The sequence below is a fragment of the Loxodonta africana genome, chromosome 3 (assembly GCF_030014295.1).
Source record: "Loxodonta africana isolate mLoxAfr1 chromosome 3, mLoxAfr1.hap2, whole genome shotgun sequence".
In the NCBI taxonomy this organism is placed as follows: domain Eukaryota; kingdom Metazoa; phylum Chordata; class Mammalia; order Proboscidea; family Elephantidae; genus Loxodonta; species Loxodonta africana.
Window position 1 is genome coordinate 29,980,675 of NC_087344.1, and position 22,714 is coordinate 30,003,388.

At 39.9% G+C, this 22,714-nt stretch overlaps 1 protein-coding gene across 6 annotated transcripts in view; it reads left to right on the forward strand.

Moving 5' to 3' along the window:
- The first annotated feature begins 4,859 nt into the window (after window positions 1-4,859).
- The window catches only part of LOC100664667 (zinc finger protein OZF-like), a 49,471-nt gene continuing 31,616 nt past the window's right edge, over window positions 4,860-22,714 (forward strand). The window contains exon 1 of one of the 6 annotated variants that reach the window (XM_064280848.1): window positions 4,860-9,830. The gene's annotated coding sequence lies outside the window, so the exon portion shown is untranslated. Of the gene's footprint in view, window positions 9,831-14,563; window positions 21,903-22,714 lie in introns of those variants that run through there. The other 5 variants (XM_064280846.1, XM_064280849.1, XM_064280850.1 and 2 more) reach the window with 5 other exon arrangements.

Genomic DNA, 22,714 nt, shown 5'->3' on the forward strand with positions numbered 1-22,714 from the left:
TTGTTATGTGTCTATTTAGTTTTTCTACCTCTGTTTAGGAAACCCTGGTGGCGTGGTGGTTAAGTGCTATGGCTGCTAACCACAGGGTCAGCAGTTCAAATCCTCCAGGCGCTCCTTGGAAACTCTGTGGAGCAGTTCTACTCTGTCCTATAGGGTTGCTATGAGTCGGAATCGACTTGACGGGTTTGGTTTTTTTGGGGGGGACCGTTTATGTTACTTTAGGTAGGTAGTGTGTTTCCAGGAATTCATCCATTTCTTCTAGGTTTTCAGATTTGTTAGAGTATAATTTTTCATGGTAATCTGATATGATTCTTTTAACTTCAGTTGGGTTTATTGTAATATTGCCCATCTCATTTCTTATTCAGGTTATTTGCTTCCTCTCCTTATCTTCTTTTGTCAGTTTGGCCAATTGTTTATCAATTTGGTTAATTTTTTTCGAAGAACCAGCTTTTGGTCTCATTAATTCTTTCAATTGTTTTTCTGTTTTCTATTTCATTTAATTCTGCTCTAATTTTTATTATTTGCTTTCTTCTGGTGCCTGAGGGTTTCTTTTGTTCCTCTCTTATTTGTTCAAGTTGTAGGGATAAATCTTTGATTTTGGCCCTTTCTTCTTTTTGGATGTGTGCATTTATTGATATAAATTGACATCTGACCACTGCTTTTGCTGTGTCCCAAATGTTCTGATAGGAAGTGTTTTCATTCTCATTGGATTCTATGAATTTCTTTATTCCATCCTTAATGTCTTCTATAATCCTGTCTTTTTTGAGCAGGGTATTGTTCAGTCTCTAAGTGTTTGATTTCTTTTCTTACTTTTTCTGTTATTGATTTCTAATTTTATGGCCTTATGGTCAGAGAAGGTGCTTTGTAATATTTCGATGTTTTGGATTCTGCTAAGGCTTGCTTTATGACCTAATACGTGGTCTATTCTAGAGAATGTTCCATGTGCATTAGAATAAAAAGTATAGTTGGCTGGTGTGGGGTGGGGTGTTCTGTATATGTCAATGAGGTCAAGTTGGTTGATTGTGGCATTTAGATCTTCCGTGTCTTTATTGAGCTTCTTTCTGGATGTCTGGTCCTTCACTGAAAGTGGTGTGTTGAAGTCTCCTAATATAATTGTGGAGCTGTCTGTCCCACTTTTCAATGCCGTTAACGTTTGTTTTATGTATCTTGCAGCACTGTCATTTGGTGCATAAATATTTAATATGGTTATATCCTCCTGGTATATTGTCCCTTGAAACATTACAAAGTATCCTTCCTCATCCTTTGTGGTGGATTTAACTTTAAAGTCTATTTTGTCAGAAATTACTTTTGCCACTCCTTCTCTTTTTTGAGCCTTGTTTGCTTGATAGATATTTTTCCATCCTTTGAGTTTTAGGTTGTTTATGTCTCTAAGTCTAAGGTGTGTCTCTTGTAGGGAGCATGTAGATGGATCATGTTTTTTTTAATCCATTCTGCCACTCTCTGTCTCTTTATTGGTGCATTTAGTCCATTTACATTAAGCATAATTATGGATAGGTATGAATTTAGTCCTGTTATTTTAATGTCTTTTTTTTGAGTGTTATTGACTATTTCTTTTTCCCACTTAATTTTTTGTGCTGAGTAGTTTATATATTGTCTTTTCCTCTTATTTGTTGTTGATTTTGTTTCTACTGAGTCTCTTTTCTTTCTTGTATTTTATTTTGATGTGTAGGATAGTTTGTCGCCTATTTTTCTAAATTTAAACCTAACTTTTGTTTCTTTATATCACCTTGTGTTCCTCTCCACATGAAAGATCTGTGACTACATTTCTTAGTTCCTCTTTATTGTTTTAATGCAGTCTTCTCTTACATAATAACATCGCTGTTTCCCTGTTTTGAGCATTTTTTAATCTTGATTTATTTTTGTGATTTCCCTGTCTGGGTTGACATCTGATTGCTCTATCCAGTGTTCTAGTCTTGGGTGGATACCTGATACTATTGTTTTTCAACCTTTAGTATTTCTTGTAGTTTTAATTTGGTTTTTATGAATTCCCTAAACTTCTGTTTATCTGGAAATGCCCTAATTTCACCTTCATATTTGAGAGATAGTTTTGCTGTATATATGATTCTTGGCTGGCATTTTTTTCTTTCAATTCTTTATATAAGTCATCCCATTGCCTTCTTGCCTGCATGGTTTCTGCTGAGTAGTCTGAGCTTATTCTTATTGACTCTCTTTTGTAGGTGACTTTCATTTATCCCTAGTTGCCTTTAAAATTTTCTCTTTATCCTTGGTTTTGGGAAGTTTGATTATAATATGTCTTGGTGACTTTCTTTTAAAATCTACCCTATGTGGAGGTCAATGAGCATCTTGGATAGATATCTTCTCATCTTTCACGATATCAGGGAAGTTTTCTGCTAATAAATCTTCAACACTTTTCTCTGTATTTTCTGTTGTCCCTCCCTGTTCTGGTACTCCAATCACTCGTAGGTTATTTCTCTTGATAGAGTCCCACATGATTCTTAAGGTTTATTCATTTTTTAAAACTCTTTTATCTGTTTTTTCTTCAAATGTATTGTTGCCAAGTGCTTTATCTTTCAGTTCTCTAACTCTGCCTTCCATTTACTCAATTCTGTTCCTCTGACTTTCTATTGAATTGTCTAATTCTGTAATTTTATTGTTAATCTTCTGAATTTCTGATTGCTGTCCATCTATAGATTTTTCCAGCTCATTAAATTTTTCATTGTGTTCATGAATAAGCTTTTTAATTTCTTCAGCTGCTTTATCTGTGTCTTCCTTGGCTTGTTCTGCGTATTGCCTGATTTCCTTTCTGATGTCTCGAAGGGTTCTGTATATTAATCTTTCGTATTCTGAATCTGGTAATTCCAGGATGGCACTTTCATCTAGAAGATCCCTTGATTCTTTGTTTTGAGAGTTTGTTGAAGTGATCATGGTCCATTTCTTTGTGTTATTTGTTATTGCCTGTTGTCTCTGAGCCATCTATAAGTTATTGTATTAGTTTATTTTATGTTTGCTTACTGTATTGTATCTTCTTGCTTTGTTTTGTTTTGATATGTCCAAATGGGTTCCTTGAGTGAGCTAGCTTGATTATTTTCACCTTTGAAGCTCTGATGTCCTGTCCCCAGATGGCTAGAGTTGTTTTCAGGTATATCAGTCTAGAAGTCCTTTTACGTTTCTAGTATGGATTCAGCTCAGGTGTCCAGGTAGCTGATCATCAAGTGTGTGGTACAGGCTCTGTCCTACATTCTTAGAGGGGCAGGGGTGATTGGTGTAGGTACCTGTATCTGGTTGCAGCAGGGGGTCATGCTCTGAGGAAGGCAGGGGGCTGAGAATCGTCCCTGAAGCATCTCTGAGAAATGTGCATCCCACTTTCCTAGAGCATACAGATGGGTGGGTTCTGCAGACAGACCATGGGCACCCAAAGTTTTTGGTTGTAAGGACTGGGAGTTACCAGTTGTCCTTGGACCCCTGTCATGGGTGGCTGGGTTACCCGAGTGGAGCCACCAGTGCTTAGGCCCCTGATGTGGGAAGGTGAGGACCTTGTTTAATAGGCAAAGTGGTTTCAAACATCTAACACCCAGCTCTCCACCACATAGCTGAAACAGCTGTAGTCTGCCAACAAGGGCCTTTTCTCCTGAAATAGGCCCACACAAGTCCATGCAGGTGGAAAAGGTACTCAAAGTCCACAGACCATTATTCTTGGGCAGGAGCCATTTCTGGCCTGAGCTCCCCTTGTTAGTGGAGCTGGCAAATTATATTTTCCCCAAACTGCAAATTTATTCGTTCTTCAAGGCTAGGAGGATGGCTCTAAGTGCTCAATAAGGCCTATCTCAGGCCTAGGGAAATCAACAACTCCTGAAGCCAGCTTGGGGGTGGGGGGCACCGTAAAATAAACGCAAGTACTTAGCTTTCACTAAGAGCGCCCTTCTCTGGTTTCAGAGGTGTGAATCTGCTGTGTGGCTGGCTGCTTTTCCCTGAGGAAATTGCAGCCAAATGCTAGTACCAGCCGCTGCAGCTGCTCCTGGGAATGGTGCCTGAGGGCTCCCAGTGATTCAGGGCCAGTAACTTCTCTCTGCTTCTGAACCGTCTCTTCCTCCCCCTGCCACTCAGTTCATTTTCTAACTTTGGCTTTGATGTTCAGGGCTCCTAGCTTGTCATAAATATACTTGTTTCACTTGTTTTTTCAGGTCTTTGTTGTAAGAGGGCTTGCCAGCAGCGTCTGTCTATTCGGCCATCTTGGCCTCACCTCCGAAGGATATCATTCTTGGTAGAGAGTCAGAGAAAAAGAGGAAGACCCTCAAAGAGCTAGATCGACACAATGGCTGCAACAATGGACGCAAACACAGCAACAATTGTGAGGATGGCGAACGACCAGGCAGTGTTTCGTGCTGTAATACATAGAATCTCTGTGAGTCACAACCAAGTTGATTGAAACAACACAAATTCCTCATGTTGAATACTTAATTGTTGTTGCTGTTTGAAGTTGAGTCTTTTCAGACTCACGGTGACCCCATATGTTACAGATTAGTACTGCTCCATAGGGTTGTTTTGGCTATAATCTTTACTGAAGCAGGTCTCCAGAACTTTTTCTTCCAGCGTGCTGAGTGTGTTCCAACTGCCAACTTTAGTTTACCAGGCAAGTAGAAAGCATTTGCACCACCAAGGGACCTTACACTTAAGATTAGTACACTCTATACACTTCATTGGGGCCCTGGTGACATAGTGGCTAAGTGTTTGGGTGCTAACCAAAAGGCCCACCAGCTGCTCCTTGGAAGCCCTATGGGGCAGTTCTACTCTGTCCTATAGGTTTGCTAGAGTCAGAATGGACTCAACTTTTCCACCAGGCGCTCCTTGGAAATTCTATGGGGCAGTTCTACTCCGTCCTATAGGGTCGCAATGAGTCGGAATCGACTCGACGGCAGTGGATGGTGGTTTTTATTATACGTGTATGCAGTGGAGAATAAGAAGCCTGGTGGCACAGTGATTAAGCACTTGGATGCTAACCAAGGTCAGTGGCTCTGATCCAGTGAGATAGACTAGAACAATAGGAAAGGATCTGTGAAAACAGCCTTGACAAAATGTATCTGTATGCAAAGGCCACATCCTGGAAGAAATTTTCAGCATGTAGAGACAGTCTCACCACAGAGCCCATAATCTGCAGAAGCAATCTAGAAATTGCTTCACTTGCCTAGGCAAGCTTAACCACAACGTTTCTCTCAAGAAAACAGGTGCCAAGCATGCATACAAAAGATAGCCACATCCGCCAGATCACCTTCTCTCAGAAGCCACCGCGCTATCCAACCCACTGGCAGGATTCGAACCGGAGGAGTTGGGAATCTATGCAGGCACCACCTCCCATAATGAGTGATGCTAACAGACCCAGAGCCCTTTGCTGCAGACTCCATCTTGGCCGAGGGCTGCGCATGCACCTCATTTCCATAGCCACACGGATTCCCTGAAACTCTCTGCCTTTTCTCAGAAACTTCATGAATAAAGAAAGGCCACTTAACATAAAATGGTACATAATAGCAGTAGCCTCCCTTGAGTCAGTCTTTTGGAGAGGCTTAGTCCCCCAGCTGACACCTTTTGCTTGACTCAAGCAAAATAAAGCTTGCTGAAGATAAAGCTTGTCTTTCACATGTATTCTTATCCAGGAAAAGACAAGGACCTTTCGCGTCAGATTGGCTATTGGTAACACCACCAGTCGCTCTGTAGGATGAGGGGATACAGGGTCTCGATGTGTTGGAATTGAATTGACGCCACAGAACAACAACATACCGGAGAATGAACAACAAATGGCTTATAACTGTCATTTACAAAGAATGTAACCTTTACTGTTTCTCACAAGGATTGGTATCTTTCTGCCTCACAGCCATAGATAGCTCTTCTTCCATGGCGCTCAGTCCTTCAGATCAGACTGGGTTTGCAGTCAGTGCCATTCTCCTAGGAAAGATCCGTGGTATGCAAGAGAGGAAAAACCATCAAACGGAAGCCAAACTAGAGACTTCAAGAATTCTAAAGATGGACAAATATTTACGAGAAGCAAACAAATTCTTTCCCTAAGGAATAAGCTAAAATTTTTTAAATGACCAAATATGCAAATACCAATTTCTCTGCTCCCCAAGTAAATCAGAAATCTTAGACTGCTGAAATCCGCGTTTCACTTTATGTACGCATTTAAGAAAACCTAGGCTTTTCTCTATAAAGGGAATAAAGACAGGAGTGGTCAGATCACAAACCCAAGTTGATGCCACCGAACTCCCAGTCACTAGGTGGAGCCCTCTGGGTTCGCGCTCGGAATCCCTTCCTTCTTCAGGTTCCAGAAACCAGAAGCGGAAGTGCGAGTCCCGACCGGCTTCCACATTTTGTCGCGTTCTTGTTGTGGTCTGAGGTGTGTTTTGCCTTTGTCGGCCTTTGGCCAGGTCCTTTATCTGGAGAGCCCACGGGCTGCTGTCCCGGGGTGTAAGAGGGCTGCAGCCGCTCTCCTGCGCAGTCCTGGCCTGTCCGCCCTCCCTGGGCTGCTCGTGGCCGCGGGACGTCTAGCCGAGCTGAGCCCGGGGACCTCACACCGCCGCCGCCGCGGCCGCCGCTTTTCCTGCCGCCGCCACCGCATCCCGGACCCAGCTGTCAGCTCCAGCCTGGGGTGCGGTTTCTTTCTGCGCGGCTGGCACTGGCACGGCGGAGTAGGTGGGCTGGATATGATTTGGAACTAATACGTGCAGTTAAGGCCGTATTTATCCCAATTTAAGGTGAAAAATATTTAATAAGAGGCGCATTTCGAGGGTTTTTTTGGGAGGAGGAGGGAAAGGTGACTAACCCTAGTACGTCTGGTGTAAAATGTGATCTGGCAGGGCAAGCTCAGTGATTTATAGAGATCAGATACTCAGTGTGTCTCCAAGCTGTTAAGGGTTCGCTGAGTCTGAACCTGTGCGGAATTGGGAGTTGGTGATTCGACTACAATTGCAGCTGCCAAAGAACCATATTTCTTAAAAGGTTGATAGCGTCTTGAAGCAAAAGCCTTGTATATTTCCAGTGTCAGAGCAGGTAATATTAGGAATGACGATAAAATGAGGCTCCTTAAATCAAAACCGTTAAACAGATCCTAGAAGGTCAGCCACACTACCTCGTTGCAAAAAGTACATCATTCATTGTAATGATTTTACAGAGTACTCTTTCTTAAATAGATGTGAACTATGCAGGTGTTAGAAAGTCATGATTTATAGTGAATAATTTTGGAAACGAAGAAGCTCACATTGGTAAGTAATGTGAGACATTTGTAATATGACTATAGAATATGTTTCCTTTTAAACCAAATGTAATAATGTAGAATGAAGATAGTATGTGTATACCAAACCTATTGAATGTAGGAGCCACAAAGGGATATCATCGTACGTAGAACAAAAGATAGGAAAAATATATAGAAAAATGCTAAAAAGTCGAGCAATTGTTGTATATGTCATTTCAGAAATTTAAAGTGTGTAAACTTAAGTGTCCTGTTTGTGAAATCATTGAGAAATAATGGGTAATGCCAATGTCATTAACATAATGTCTTTTTTTTTTTTTTTTACTCTTTAGGATTATAATTTACCAGAATTGCTGTTATGGAAGTAGTTGTGTTTTTGTTTTTTTCATAATAACCAGTTTATCCAGATCCACTTATTTTATGAAGTCCATTCTTTCCACACTATAGTTCCTCAAAAATAATTTCATTTTTCTAGGTTGCCATGACCAAAGGTTGGCACTAAATCTTTGAAATTAAAAAAAAAAAAATCTTTGAAATACCCACACATTTCCATATATCTACATAATATCTAAGTTTCCCTCCTTTCACCCACACACTCAGTCTTAGTCATCTAGTGCTGTCATAACAAAAATACCACAAGTGGGTGGCTTTAACAAAGAGAAATTAATTTTGTCACAGTCTAGTAGGTTACAAGTCCAAATTCAGGGTGTCAGCTCCAGGGGAAGGCTTTCTCTCTCTCTTGGCTCTGGAGGAAGGTCTTCGTCCTCAATTTTCCCCTGGTCGAGAAGCTTCTCAGGCACAGGGACCCCGTGCCCAAAGGACACACTCTGCTCCTGGTGCTGCTTTCTTGGTGGTAGGAGGTCCCTAACTCTCTGCTTGCTTCCCTGTCCTTTTAAAAGGTGGGGCAGGCCACACCCCAAGCAAACTCCCTTTACTTTGGATCATGGAGGTGACTTGGGTAAGGGTGGTATTACAATCCTACCCTAATCCTCTTTAACATAAAATTACAATCACAAAATGGGAGAATAACCACCGAGTACTGGGAATTTTGGCCTAACAGAGTTAATACACACATTTTTGGGGGGGACATAATTCAATCCATGACATACTCAGACCAAGAATCTAAGTGTTTGGGGTTTTTTTGTTCCTTTTACAGTGTCATGTCATATTTTTGGGGGGGAGGGGAGGGATGTATATAACAAAACATTTTTTACTTCAGCCATTTTTACACGTACAGTTAAGGAACAATTACCTTCACCGTTTTGTGTCTATTCTTAATATTTCATGTATAGGTAGTCCCCGACTTATGATGGGGTTCTGTTCTGATGACGTAAATTGGCTCTGATTTAAGTCGAATACTTTTTTTTTTTTTTAGTTTTCATTATTATTGCTTTTTTTTAACCAGTGTTCTTATAAATCTGATCTTTATTTGTCTTTGTGGGTTGGAAACATTACATATAAACTTACTTACACATTTTAATGTATACATACACATACATAAAAAAATACACTTGTCTATAAAAAATGGTCAATGTTGGCATTTTGTCAGATGCAGTAGTAACTCCACTTCTGGAAAGTTCTGGATCATCTGCATCATCTCTGGGAATGGGGATGGCATCTCTAGTCAGAAAATTAGTGAGAGTTGTCTGTAAGGTCCTTTCATTTGTTGTAACGTTGTTGTAGTACATATTACTAACAATAAGATATACAAGAAAAATAAACAACAGACGGTCATAAGTGTTGTTCATCACAACTTGAATACGTCGTAAGTTGGTAACTACCTATAGTCGTAAGTTGGTAACTACCTGTAGTGGGATCATATGATAGTTTTCCTTTTCTGTCTGACTTATTTCACTTAGAATAGTGTTTTAAAAGTTCGTGCTTGTCGTAGCATTTCCTCAGCACTCTACTTTGTTTAATGAGTGAGTAATATTCCATTGGGTGGCTATCCTGTATTTTATTTATCCATTTAGCTGTTGATCATTTGGGTTGTTTTCACCTTTTGGCTGTTGTAAATAGTGCTGCAGTGAACATCGGTATGCAGGTATCTGTTTGCATCCCTATATTCAAGTCTTTTGGATATATACCTAGCAGTGAGTTGCTGGGTCATGTGGTAATTCTGTGTTTAACTTTTTGGAGAACCACCAAACTATTGTCAACAGAGGGTATACAATTTTATAATCCTACCAGCAATGGACGAAGGTTTCAATTTCTCCACATTCTCAACACTTGCTTTTTTCTATTAGTGGTCATCCTAGTGCTGATGATAGCTAGTGACATCGCATTTTGGTTTTGATTTGCATTCCCCTAATGACTAATGGAAGCCCTGATGGTGCAGTTGTTAAAGAGTTCAGCTGCTAACCAAAAACGGTCGGCAGTTCGAATCTACTATCTGTTCCCTAGAAACTGTTTGGGGTAGTTCTACTCTGTTCTGTAGGGTGGCTTTGAGTCAGAATTCAGTTGACAGCAACAGGTTTTTAAGTATGTTTTACTGTGTTTATTGGCCGTTTTATGCAGTTGTCCCTTCATATCCTCAGGTTCCACATCGGCGGATCCAACCAACTCCGGATCAAAAATATTCGGGAAAAAAAAGTTATGTTGTTGCTGACAGGTACTATGTAGTTAGGCCTGCTATGGTTGGGTCTGTACTGAATATATACAGACCTTTTTTTTCTTGTCATTATCCCCTAAACAATACAGTACAACAACTGTTGTTCTAGGTATTATAAGTAATCCAGTGATAATTTAATGTATATGGGAGGTAGTGCTTAGGTTATATGGAAATATTACACCATTTTATATAAGGGACTTGAACATCCTCGGATTTTGGTTTTTGGAAGGGGTCCTGGAACCAATCCCCCATGGATACTGAGGGAGTATTGTATTTTCTTTGGTGAAGTATCTATTCAGATCCCTTGCCCACTTTTTGCTTGGATTGTTTGTCTTTTTATTGTTCAGTTTTAGGAATTATTTATATATTCTGGATATTAAACCCTCGCCATATTTTTTTCTTTTTATTTTTTGTACTTTAGATGAAGGTTTACCAAGGAAATTAGTTTCTCATTGAACAATTAACTCACATACTGTTTTGTGGACATTATTTGCCAACCACACGACATATCAACAATCTCCCCTTCTTGACCTTTGGTTCCTTTTTCTCAGCTTTTCTGTCCCCTCCTGCTTCTCATCCCTGCCCCTGACCTGGTGTGCCCATTTGTTTTATGGGCCTGTCTAAACTTGGCTGAAGACTGAACCTCAGGAGTGACTTCAGTACTAAGTTAAAAGTATGCCTGGGGACCATACTTTTCACGGTTTCTCCAATCTCTGTCAGATCAGTAAGTCTGGCCTTTTTTGTGAGTTAGAATTTTGTTCTACATTTTTTCTCCAGCTCTGTCCAAGATCATTTATTGTGATCCCTGTCAAAGCAGTCAGTAATAGTAGCCAGGCACCATCTAGTTGTGCTGGACTCAGTCTGGTGGAGGCTGTGGTAGTTGTGGCCCGTTAGTCCTTTGGAATAATCTTTCCCTTGTGTCCTTGGTTCTCTTCATTCTCCATTGCTCCAGATGGGGTGGAACCAATGGAGTATCTTTAGATGGCCACCCACAAGCTTTTAAGACCCCACACACTACTCACCAAAGTAGGATGCAGAACATTTTCTTTATAAACTATGTTATGCCAACTGAGCTAGATGTCCCCTAAGACCATCGTCCCCAGCCCTTAGTCCAGTAATTGCATCACTCAGGGAGTTTGGATGTGTCTATGAAACTTCCATGACCTTGCCTTGATCAAGTTGTGCTGAAGCTTCCCCAGTATTGTGTACTGTCTTACCCTTCACTAGTGTTACTACTTACTTATCGTCTAGTTAATGTTCTTCCCTCCCCATGCCTCTCCTCCCGTATAACCCTCAAAGATTGTTTCTTTTTGTATGTAAATCTTTCCATGAGTTTTTATCATAGTGGTCTCATACAGCATTTGTCCTTTTGTGATCGACTTATTTCACTCTGCATAACACCCTCTAGATTCATCCATGTTTTGCAAATTCATCATTGTTCTTTGTTGTTGTGTAGTATTCTGTTGTGTGTATGTACTGTAGTTTGCTTTATCTGTTCATCTGTTAATGGGCACTTAGGTTGTTTCCATCTTTTTGCTATTGTGAAAAATGCTGCAGTGAACATGGGCATGCATATATCTGTTTGTGTGACAGCTCTTATTTCTCTAGGATAGATTCCTAGGAGTGGGATTGCTGGATCATACAATATTTCTGTTTCTAGCTTTTAAAGGAGACGTCATTATCGTTTTCCAAATTGGTTGTACCACTTTACATTCCCACCGGCAGTGCATAAGAGTTCCAAGCTCCCTGCAGCCTCTCCAACATTTGTTATTTTCTATTTTTTTGATTCACGCCAGTAATGTCAGAGTGAGATGATATCTCGATGTAGCTTTGATTTGCCTTTCTCTAAGGCCAAAGATGAAGGAATTGAAGATTTTTATCAGCTTCTGCAGTCTGAAGTTGATCGAACATGTAATCAGGATACATTGGTAATTACTGGTTATTGAAATGCGAAAGTTGGAAACAAAGAAGGATTGGTAGCTGGAAAATATGGCCTTGCTCTTGAACGCTGACCAGCTGAAACAAAAGGAAGGAATGATGAAGTAAAAGAACTGAACAGAAGATTTCAAAGGGCAGCTCAAGAAGACAAAGTAAAGTATCATAATGACATGTGCAAAGAGCTGTAGATAGAAAACCAAAAGGGAAGAACATGCTCGGCTTTTCTCAAGCTGAAAGAACTGAAGAAAAAATTCAAGCCTCTACTTGGAATAGTGAAGGATTCTATGGGGAAAATACTAATAAATGATGCAGGAAGCATCAAAAGTACATGAAAGGAGTACACAGTCATTATACCAAAAAGAATTAGTCCATGTTCAACCATTTCAAGAGGCAGCATATGATCAGGAACCGATGGTACTGAAGGATGAAGTCCAAGCTGCACTGAAGGCATTGGCGAAAAACAAGGCTCTAGGGATTGACAGAATACCAATTGAGATGTTTCAACAAATGGATGCAGTGCTGGAAGTGCTCACTCATCTATGCCAAGAAATATGGAAGACAGCTTTCTGGACAACTGACTGGAAGAGATTCATATTTATGTCTATTCCCAAGAAAGGTGATCCAACCGAATCTGGAAATGATAGAACAATATCATTAATATCGCACTCAAGCAAAATTTTGCTGAAAATCTTTCAAAAGCAGATGCAATAGTGTATCAACAGAGAACTGCCAGAAGTTCAGGCTGGATTCAGAAGAGGACATGGAACCATGGACATTCATTGTTGATGTCAGATGGATCCTGGCTGAAAGCAGAGAATACTGGAAGGATGTTTACTTGTGCTTTATTGACTACACAAAGGCATTCAACTATGTGGATCATGACAAATTATGGATAACATTATGAAGAATGGGAATTCCAGAACACTTAATCGTGCTGATGAGGAACCTGTACATAGATCAAGAAGCAGTTGTTCAGACAGAACAAGGGAATACTGAGCGGTTTAAAGTCAGGAAAGGTGTGCATCAGGGTTGTATCCTTTCACCATACCTATTCAGTCTGTATGCTGAGCAAATAATCTGAGAAGCTGGACTATATGAGGAAGAACAGGGCATGAGGATTGGAAGAAGACTCATTAACAATCTGCATTGTGCAGGTGACACAACCTTGCTTGCTGAAAGTGAAGAGGACTTGAAGCACTTACTAGTGAAGATCAAAGATGACAGCCTTCAGTATGGATTAGATCTAAACATAAAGAAAACAAAAATCCTCACAACTGGACCAATGAGCAACATCATGACAAACGGAGAAAACACTGAAGTTGTCAAGGATTTCATTTTACTTGGATCCACAATCAACAGCCATGGAAGCAGCAGTCAAGAAGTCAAAAGACGCGTTGCATTGGGCAAATCTGCTGCAAAGGACCTCTTTAAGGTGTTGAAAAGCAAAGATATCACCTTGAAGACTAAGTTGCTTTTGACCCAAGCCATGGTGTTTTCAGTCACATCCTATGCATGTGAAAGCTGGACAATGAGTAAGGAAGACCGAAGAATTGATGCCCTTGAATTGTGTTGGCGAAAAATATTGAATATACCATGGACTGCCAAAAGAACAAACAAATCTGTCTTGGAAGAAGTATAACCAGAATGTTCCTTAGAAGCAAGGATGATGAGACTGCATCTTACATACTTTGGGCATGTTGTCAGGAGGGATCAAGCCCTGGAGAAGGACATCATGCTTCGTAAGGTACAGGGTCGACAGAAAAAGGGAAGACCCTCAATGAGGTGGATTGACACAGTGGCTGCAACAATGGGCTCAAGCATCACAATTGTAAGGATTGCACAGGACTGGGCAGTGTTTCATTCTGTTGTGTATAGGGTCGCTATGAGTCAGAACTGACTTGACGGCACTTAACAACAACAACAATGGCCAGTAATCGTGAACGTTTCCTCATATGTCTGTTAGCTTCCTGAATATCTTTTGTGGTGAAGTATCTGTTTATATACTTTGCCTATATTTTCATTGGATTATTTGTTTCTGTGTTGTAGAGGTGTTGGATTTTCCTATGTATTTTAGACATGAGACCTTTGTTGGATTTCTTATAGCCAAAGTTTTTTTCCCAGTCTGTATGTTCCCTTTTTACTCTTTTGGGCAAGTATTTTGATGAGCATAAGTAATTTTAAGAAAATCCTACTTATCTAGCTTATCTTCCGGTGTTTGTGTATTGTTACTTATGGTTTGTATCCTATTTATGCCGTGTACTAGGCCTCTACTGTTGACTCTATTTTTTTTCTTTTCTATGACCTTTGTTTTTGGGTTTCATATTTAGGTCTTTGATCCATTTTGAATTTGCTTTTGTGTACGGTGTGAGGTATGGGCCCTGTTTAATTTTTTGCAGATGGACATCCAGTTTTGCCAGCACCTTTCTTTAAAAAGACTGCCTTTTCTACATTTCACGGACTTTGAACCTTTCTCAAAGGAAAGGTGACCATAGGTGAATGAATTTACATCTGGGTTCTCAATCTTGTTCCACTGGTCAATGTGTCTGTCACTGTGCCAGTACTAGGTTGTTTTCACTACTGTCGCTGTATAGTAGGTTCTGAGGTCAGGTAGTGTGAGGCCTTTTACTTTATTGTTCTTCGGTGATTCTTTACTTATCCGGAGCCTCTTTCCTTTCCATATGAAGTTAATAATATGTTTTTCTATGTCTTTTTTTTTTTTTTTTAATGTGCTTTAAGTGAGGGAACCCTGGTGGCACAGTGCTTCTGTACTACAGCTGCTAACCAAAGGGTTGGAAGTTCCAATCCACCAGGCGCTCCTTGGAAACTCTGGGGGCAGTTCTACTCTGTCCTTGAGGGCTGCTATGAGTCAGAACCAACTCGACGGCTCTGGGTTTGGTTTGGTTTTGGTACATACTCCCAATTGCTCTCCGCCTAATGAGACAGCCTGCTCCCTCCCTCCACTCTCTCTTTTTGTGTCCATTTCGCCAGCTTCTAACCCCCTCTTCCCTCTCACCTCCCCTCCAGGCAGGAGATGCCAACGTAGTCTCAAGTGTCTACCTGTTCCAAGAAGCTCACTTCTCACCAGCATCCCTCTCCAGCCCACTGTCCAGTCCAGACCCTGTCTGAAGAGTTAGCTTTGGGATAGTTCCTGTCCTGGGCCAACAGAAGGTCTGGGGGCCAAGACCCCCAGGGTCCTTCTAGTCTCAGTCAGACCATTAAGTCTGGTCTTTTTATGAGAATCTGGGGTCTGCATCTCACTGCTCTCCTGCTCCCTCAGGGGTTCCCAGTTGTGTTCCCTGTCAGGGCACTCATCGGTTATAGGCAGGCACCATCTAGTTCTTCTCGTCTCAGGCTGATGTAGTCTCTGGTTTATGTGGCCCTTTCTGTCTCTTGGGCTTGTAATTACCATGTGTCCTTGGTGTTCTTTATTCTCCTTTGATCCCTGTGGGTTGAGACCAATTGCTGCATTATAGATGGCCTCTTGCTAGTGTTCAAGACCCCAGACGCCACTCTCCAAAGTGGGATAAAAAATATTTTCTTAATAGATTTTATTATGCCAGTTGACCTAGATGTCCCCTGAAACCATGGTCCCCAACCCCCCACCCCTGCTACGCTGGCATTTGAAGCCAAGAAACTTCCTTGCTTTTGGTTTAGTCCAATTGTGCTGACCTCGCCTGTATTGTGTGTTGTCTTTCCTGTCACCTAAAGTAATAGTTCTTATCTACTAATTAGTGAATACCCGTCTTTCACCTTCCCTCCCTCCCCCATCTCGTTACAATCAAAGAATATTTTCTTCTCTGTTTAAACTATTTCTCGAGTTCTCGTAATACTGGTCTTATACAATATTTGTCCTTTTGCAACTGACTAATTTCACTCAGCATAATGCCTTCCAGATTCCTCATGTTATGAAATGTTTCACAGATTCATCACTGTTCTTTATCGATGCATAGTATTCCATTGTGTGAATATACCATAATTTATCCACTCATCCTTGGATGGGCACCTTGGTTGTTTCCGTCTTTTTGCTATTGTCAATACTGCTGCAGTGAACATGGCTGTGCATGGATCTGTTCATGTAAAGGCTCTTACTTCTCCAGGATATATTCCAAGGAGTGGGATTGCTGGATCCTATGGTAGTTCTATTTCTAGCCTTTTAAGGAAGCGCCAAATCAATTTCCAAAGTGGTTGTACCATTTGACATTCCCACCAGCAGTGTATAAGTGTTCTAATTTCTCCACAGCCTCTCCAACATTTATTATTTTGTGTTTTTTGTATTAATGCCAGCCTTGTTGGAGTGAGATGAAATCTCATTGTAGTTTTGATTTGCATTTCTTTAATGGCTCCTGGTCTTGAGCATTTCCTCGTGTATCTGTTAGCTACCTGAATGTCTTCTTTAGTGAAGTGCCTGTTCATATCTTTTGCCCATTCTTTAATTGGGTTATTTGTCTTTTTGTAGTTGAGTTTTTGCAGTATCGTGTAGATTTTAGAGATAAGGCGCTGATCGGAAATGTCATAACTAAAAACTTTTTCCCAGTCTGTAGGTAATCTTTTTACTCTTTTGGTGAAGTCTTTGGATGAGCATAGGTGTTTGATTTTTAGGAGCTCCCAGTTATCTAATTTTTCTTCTGCATTCTTAATGTTTTGTATAACGTTTATGCCATGTATTAGGCCTCCTAATGTTGTCCCTATTTTTTCTTCCATGATCTTTATTGTTTTAGATTTTATATTTAGGTCTTTGATCCATTTTGAGCTCATTTTTATGCATGGAATGAGGTATGGGTCTTGTTTCACTTTTTTTGCAGATGGATATCCAGTTATGCCAGCACCATTTGTTAAAAAGACTGTCCTTTCCCCCATTTAACTGTTCTGGGGCCTTTGTCAAATATCAGCTGCTCGGATGTGGATGGATTTAATTCTGGATTCTCAATTCTGTTCGATTGGTCTATGTATCTGTTGTTGTACCAGTACCAGGCTGTTTTGACTACTGTGGTGGTATAATAGGTTCTAAAATTAGGTAGAGTAAGGCCTCCCGCTTTGTTCTTCTTTTCATAATGCTTTACTTATCTGGGGTCTCTTTCCCTTCCATATGAAGTTGGTGATTTGTTTCTCCATCTCATTATAAAATGTTGAAATTTGGATTGGAATTGCATTAAATCTGTAAATTGCTTTTGGTAGAATAGACATTTTTATAAAGTTAAGTTCTCCTATCCATGAGCAAGGTATATTTTTCCACTTAGTAAGTCTCTTTTGGTTTCTCACAGAAATGCTTTGTAGTTTTCTTTGTATAACTCTTTCACATCTCTGGTAAGACTTATACCTAAGTATTTTATCTTCTTGGGGTCTACTGTAAATGGTATTGATTTGGTGATTTCCTCTTCGATGTTCTTTTTGTCGGTGGAGAGGAATCCGACTGATTTTTGTATGTTTATCTTGTATCCCAATACTGTGCTGAACTCTTCTATTAGTTTCAGTAGTTTTCTGGAGGATTCCTTAGGGTTTTCTGTGTATAAGATCATGTCATCTGCAAATAGACTTGCTTTTACTTCTCCCTTGCCAATCTGGATGTCCTTTATTTCTTTATCTAGCCTAATTGCTCTGGCTAGGACCTCCAGCACAATGCTGAATAAGAGCGGTGATAAAGGGCGTCCTTGTCTGGTTCCCGATCTCAAGGGGAGTGCTTTCAGGCTCTCTCCATTTAGGATGTTGGCTATTGGCCCTGTATAAATGCTTTTTATTATGTTGAGGAATTTTACTTCTATTCCTATTTTGCTGAGAATTTTTATCATGAATGGGGTTGAACTTTGTCAAATGCCTTTTCCGCATCATTTGATAAAATCATGCAATTCTTGTCTTTTGTTTTATTTATATGATGGATTACGTTAATTGTTTTTGTAGTGTTGAACCATCCCTGCATACCTGCTATGAATCCCACTTGGTCCTGGTAGATTATTTTTTTGATATGTTATTGAATTCTACTGGCTAGAATTTTGTTAAGGATCATTGCATCTGTGTGCATGAGGGATATATGTCTGTAATTTTCTTTTCTTGTGGTGTCTTTACCTGGTTTTGCTATCAGGGATATTCTGGTTTCATAGAATGAGTTTGGAAGTATTCCGTCCTTTTCTATGCTCTGAATTACGTTTAGTAGTAGTGGTGTTAACTTTTCTTTGAAACTTTGGTAGAAATCTGCAGTGAAGCAATCCGGGCTAGGGGTTTTTTTTTGTTGGAGTTTTTTGACTACCTTTTCAATGTCTCCTTTTGTTATGGGTCTATTTAGTTCTACCTGTGTTTGTGTTAATTTCGGTGTATTTCTAGGAATTCATCTATTTCTTCTAGGTTTTCAAATTTGTTAGAGTATGGTTTTTCATAGTAATCTGATATGATTCTTTTAATTTCAGTCGGGTTTGTTGTAATATTGCCCATCTCATTTCTTATTTGGGTTTTTTTCTCCCTCTCCTGTTTTTCTTTTGTCAGTTTGCCCAATGGTTTATCAATTTTGTTGATTTTTTCAGAGAACCAGCTTTTGGTCTTGTTAATTCTTTCAATTGTTTTTCTGTTTTCTATTTCATTTAGTTCTGCTCTAATTTTTATTATTTGTTTTCTTCTGGTGCCTGAAGATTTCTTTTGTTGTTCTCTTCCTATTTGTTCAAGTTGTAGGGATAATTGTTTGATTTTGGCCCTTTTTTATTTTTGTATTGATATAAGTTGACCTCGGAGCACTGCTTTCACTCTGTCCCAAAGGTTCTGATAGGAAGTGTTTTTGTTCTTATTGGATTCTATGAATTTCTTTATTCCATCGTTAATGTCTTCTATAATCCAGTCTTTTCTGAGCAGGGTATTGTTCAGTTTCTAAGTGTTTGATTTCTTTTCCCTGCTTTTTGTGTTATTGATTACCACTTTTGTGGCCTTTTGGTCAGAGAAGATGCTTTGTAATATTTCAATGTTTTGGATTCTGCTAAGGCTTGCTTGATGACCTAATATGTGATCTATTCTAGAGAACGTTCCCTGTGCACTAGAAAAGAAAGTATACTTGGTTGCTGTTGGGTGGAGTGTTCTGTATATGTCTGTGAGGTCAAGTTGGTTGATTGTGACAATTAGATCTTCCATGTCTTTATTGAGCTTCTTTCTGGATGTCCTGTCCTTCACCGAAAGTGGTGTGTTGAAATCCCCTACTGTTATTGTGGAGCTATCTCACTTCAATGCTGATAGCGTTTGTTTTATGTATCTTGCAGCCCTGTGATTGGGTGCATAAATATTTAATACGATTATATCTTCTTGGTGTATTGTTCCTTTAATCATTATATAGTGTCCTTCCTTATTCTTTCTGATGGGTTTAACTTTAAAGTCTATTTTGTCAGAAATTAATATTGGCAGTTCTGCTATTTTTTGATTGTTGTTTGCTTGATATATTTTTTTCCATCCTTTGAGTTTTAATTTGTTTCTGTCTCTAAGTCTGAGATGTGTCTCTTACAGACAGCACATAGATGGATGGTGTTTTTTAATCCATTCTGCTACTCTGTGTCTCTTTATTGATGCAGTTAGTCCATTTACAGTCAGCATAATTATGGATAGATATGAATTTAGTGCTATCATTTTGATGCCTTTTTTTTTTGTGACTTTTTCTTCTTCCCATTTAATCTATATGTGCTGAGTAGATTGTCTTCATATATTGCTCTTTCCACATATTTGTTGTTGTTGATTTTGTTTTTGCTGAGTCTCTTTTTTTCTTGTATTTTATTTTGATGTGTAGGATAGTTTGTCTCCTTTGTGGTTACCTTAAAAAAAAAAATTTACCCGTATTTTTCTAAATTGGAACCTAAATTTTATTTCTTGGTGTCACTTTGTCTTCCTCTCCATATGGAAGATCTATGACTACATTTCCTAGTCTCTCTTTATGGTTGTAATGTTACCTTCTTTTACATAATAACATTGCTGTTACCCTGTTTGGAGGGTTTTTTTAATCTTGATTTATTTTTTTGATTTCCTTATGTGGGCTGACTTCTGATAGTTCTGCCCAGTGTTCTAGTCTTGGGTTGATACCTGATATTATTGATTTTCTAACCAAAGAACTCCCTTTAGTATTTCTTGTAGTTTTTGTTTGTTTTTTACGAATTCTCTAAACTTTTGTTTATCTGGAAATGTCCTAATTTCACCTTCATATCTGAGAGACAGTTTTGCTGGATATATGATTCTTGACTAGCAATTTTTTTCTTTCAATTTTTTATGTAAGTCATCCCATTGCCTTGTGTGCCTGCATGGTTTTTGGTGAGTAGTCCGAGCTTGTCCTTATTGGCTTTCCTTTGCAGGTGACTTTTTGTTTATCCCTAGCTGCTCTTAAAATTCTGTCTTTATCTTTGGTTTTGCAAGCTTGATTATAGTATGTCTTGATGACTTTCTTTTCACATCCACCTTATGTGGAGTTTGATGACCATCTTGGATAGATACCTTCTCATCTTTCACCATATCAGGGAAGTTTTCTGACGATGAATCTTCAACAATTCTCTGTATTTTCTGTTATCCTTCCCAGTTCTGGTACTCCATTCACAGGTAGGTTATTTCTCTTGACAGAGTCCCACGTGATTCTTAAGGTTTATTCATTTTTTAAAATTCTTTTATCTGATTTTTCTTCAAATATATTAATGCCAAGTTCTTTATCTTCAAGTTCAGAAATTCTGACTTCTACTTGCTCTAATCTTCTCTTTCTATTGAGTTGTCTACTTCTGTAATTTTATTGTTAATCTTCTGAATTTCTGATTGCTGTCTATCTATAGATTTTCCTAGCTTATTAAATTTTTCATTGTGTTCCTGAATAATCTTTTTAATTTTTTCAATTGCTTCATCTGTGCATTCCTTGTCTTGTTCTGCATATTGCCTCATTTCCTTCCTGATGTCTTGAAGCGTTCTGTATATTAATCTTTTGTATTCTGCCCCTGGTAATTCCAGGAAGCCACTTTAACCTAGGAGATCCCCAGATTCTTTGTTTTGAGAGCTTGTTGAGGCGATCATGGTCTGTTTCTTTATCTGACTTGATATTGACTGTTGTCTTTGAGCTACCTATAAGTTATCGTATTAGTTTATTTTATGTTTGCTTACTGTGTCATAGCTTCTTGCTTTGTTTTGTTTTGATATGTCCAAATGGGTTGCTTGAGTGAGCTAGCTTGATTGTTTTCACCTTTGGAGCTCTGTGTCCTGTCCCCAGCTGGCTAGAGCTGTTATCAGGTATATCAGTCTAGGAGTCCTTTCACTTTTCTTGTATGAATTCAGCTCAGGTGTCCAGGTAGCTGATCATCAAGTGTGTGGTACAGGTTCTGTCCTACATTCTTAGAGGGGCAGGGGTGATTGGTGTAGGTACCTGTATCTGGTTGCAGCAGGGGGTCACGCTCTGAACGAGGCAGGGAGCTGAGTATTGTCCCCTACGTGTCAGTGAGGAAAGTGTGTCCCTGTTCCCTAGAGTGTACAGGTGAGTGGGTTCTGCAGATAGACTGTGGACACCCAATGTTTTTGGTCGTAAAGACTGGGAGGTACCAGTTATCCTTGGGCCCCTGTCATCGGTGGCTGGGTGACCTGAGTGGAGCCACCAGTCCTTAGGCCCCTGATGTGGGTAAGTGAGGACCCTGTTTAATAGGCAAAGCAATATCAAACATCAAACACCCACCTCTCTGTCGCACAGCTGAAACGGTTGGAGTCTGCCAACAAGGGCCTATTCTTCTGAAATAGGCCCACACAGGTCCATGCAGAGGGGAGAGGTACTCAAAATCCATGTACCGTTTATGCCTGGACAGAAACGGCTTCTGTCCTGAGCTCCCCCGATTAGTGGAGCTGGCAAATTATCTTTTCCCCAGTTGTGAATTTTTTCCTTCTCCAAGGCTGGGAGGATGGCTCTAGGCACTCAACAGGGCGTATCTCAGGCCCAGGGAAATCAACAACCACTGAAGCCGGTTTGGGCGTGGGGGCCATGGTAAAATGTATGAAAGTACCTATCTTTTGCTGAGAGCACCATTCTTCTCTGGTTCCAGAGGTGTGAGTAGGCTGTGTGACTGGCTGCTTCTCCCTGAGGAAACTGCTGCCAAATGCTAGTACCAGCCCGCCACCACGACTCCTGGGAATGGTGCCTGAGGGCTCCCTGCAATTCAGGTCCGGTAACTCCTCTCTGCTTCTGAACCGTCTCTTCCTCCCGCTGCCCCTCAGTTCATTTTGTAAGCTTGCCTTTGATATTCAGGGCTCCTAATATACTTGTTTCATTTGTTTTTTCAGGTCTTCATTGTAAAGAGGGCTCGCTGGAAGAGTCTGTCTATTCTGCCATCTTGGCTTCACCTCCTCAGTTTTTCTATCTCTTTAAAGAATCCTGTTGGTATTTGGTTAGGGGTTGCACTGAATTTGTATCTTGCTTTGGGAACAACCGACATTTTTACAATGTTGAGTCTACCTATCCATGAGAATGGTACGTTTTTCCATTTATGTAGGTCTCATTTGGTTTCTTGCAGGAGTATTCTTTAGCTTTCTTTGTGTATGTCTTTTACGTCTCTGGTTAGATTTACTCTTAATTATTTTTTTAGGGGCTATTATAAATGATACTGCTTTCCTGATTTCCTGTTCATAATCCTCTTTATTGGTGTAAGGAACCCAACTGATTTTAGTATGTTTATCTTGTATCCTGGAAACCCTGGTGGCATAGTGGTTAAGTGCTATGGCTGCTAACCAAAGGGTCGGCAGTTCAAATCCACCAGGCGCTCCTTGGAAACTCTATGGAGCAGTTCTACTCTGTCCTCTAGGGTGCTATGAGTTAGAATTGACTCGATGGCACTGTGTTTACCTTGTATCCTGCTACTCTATTGAATCTTTCTGTTAGTTCCAGTAGTTTTCTTGTGGAGTCCTTTGGGTTCCCTATGTATAGCATCATAACATTTGCAGATGGGGTAGTTTTACTTCTTCATTACCAATTTGGA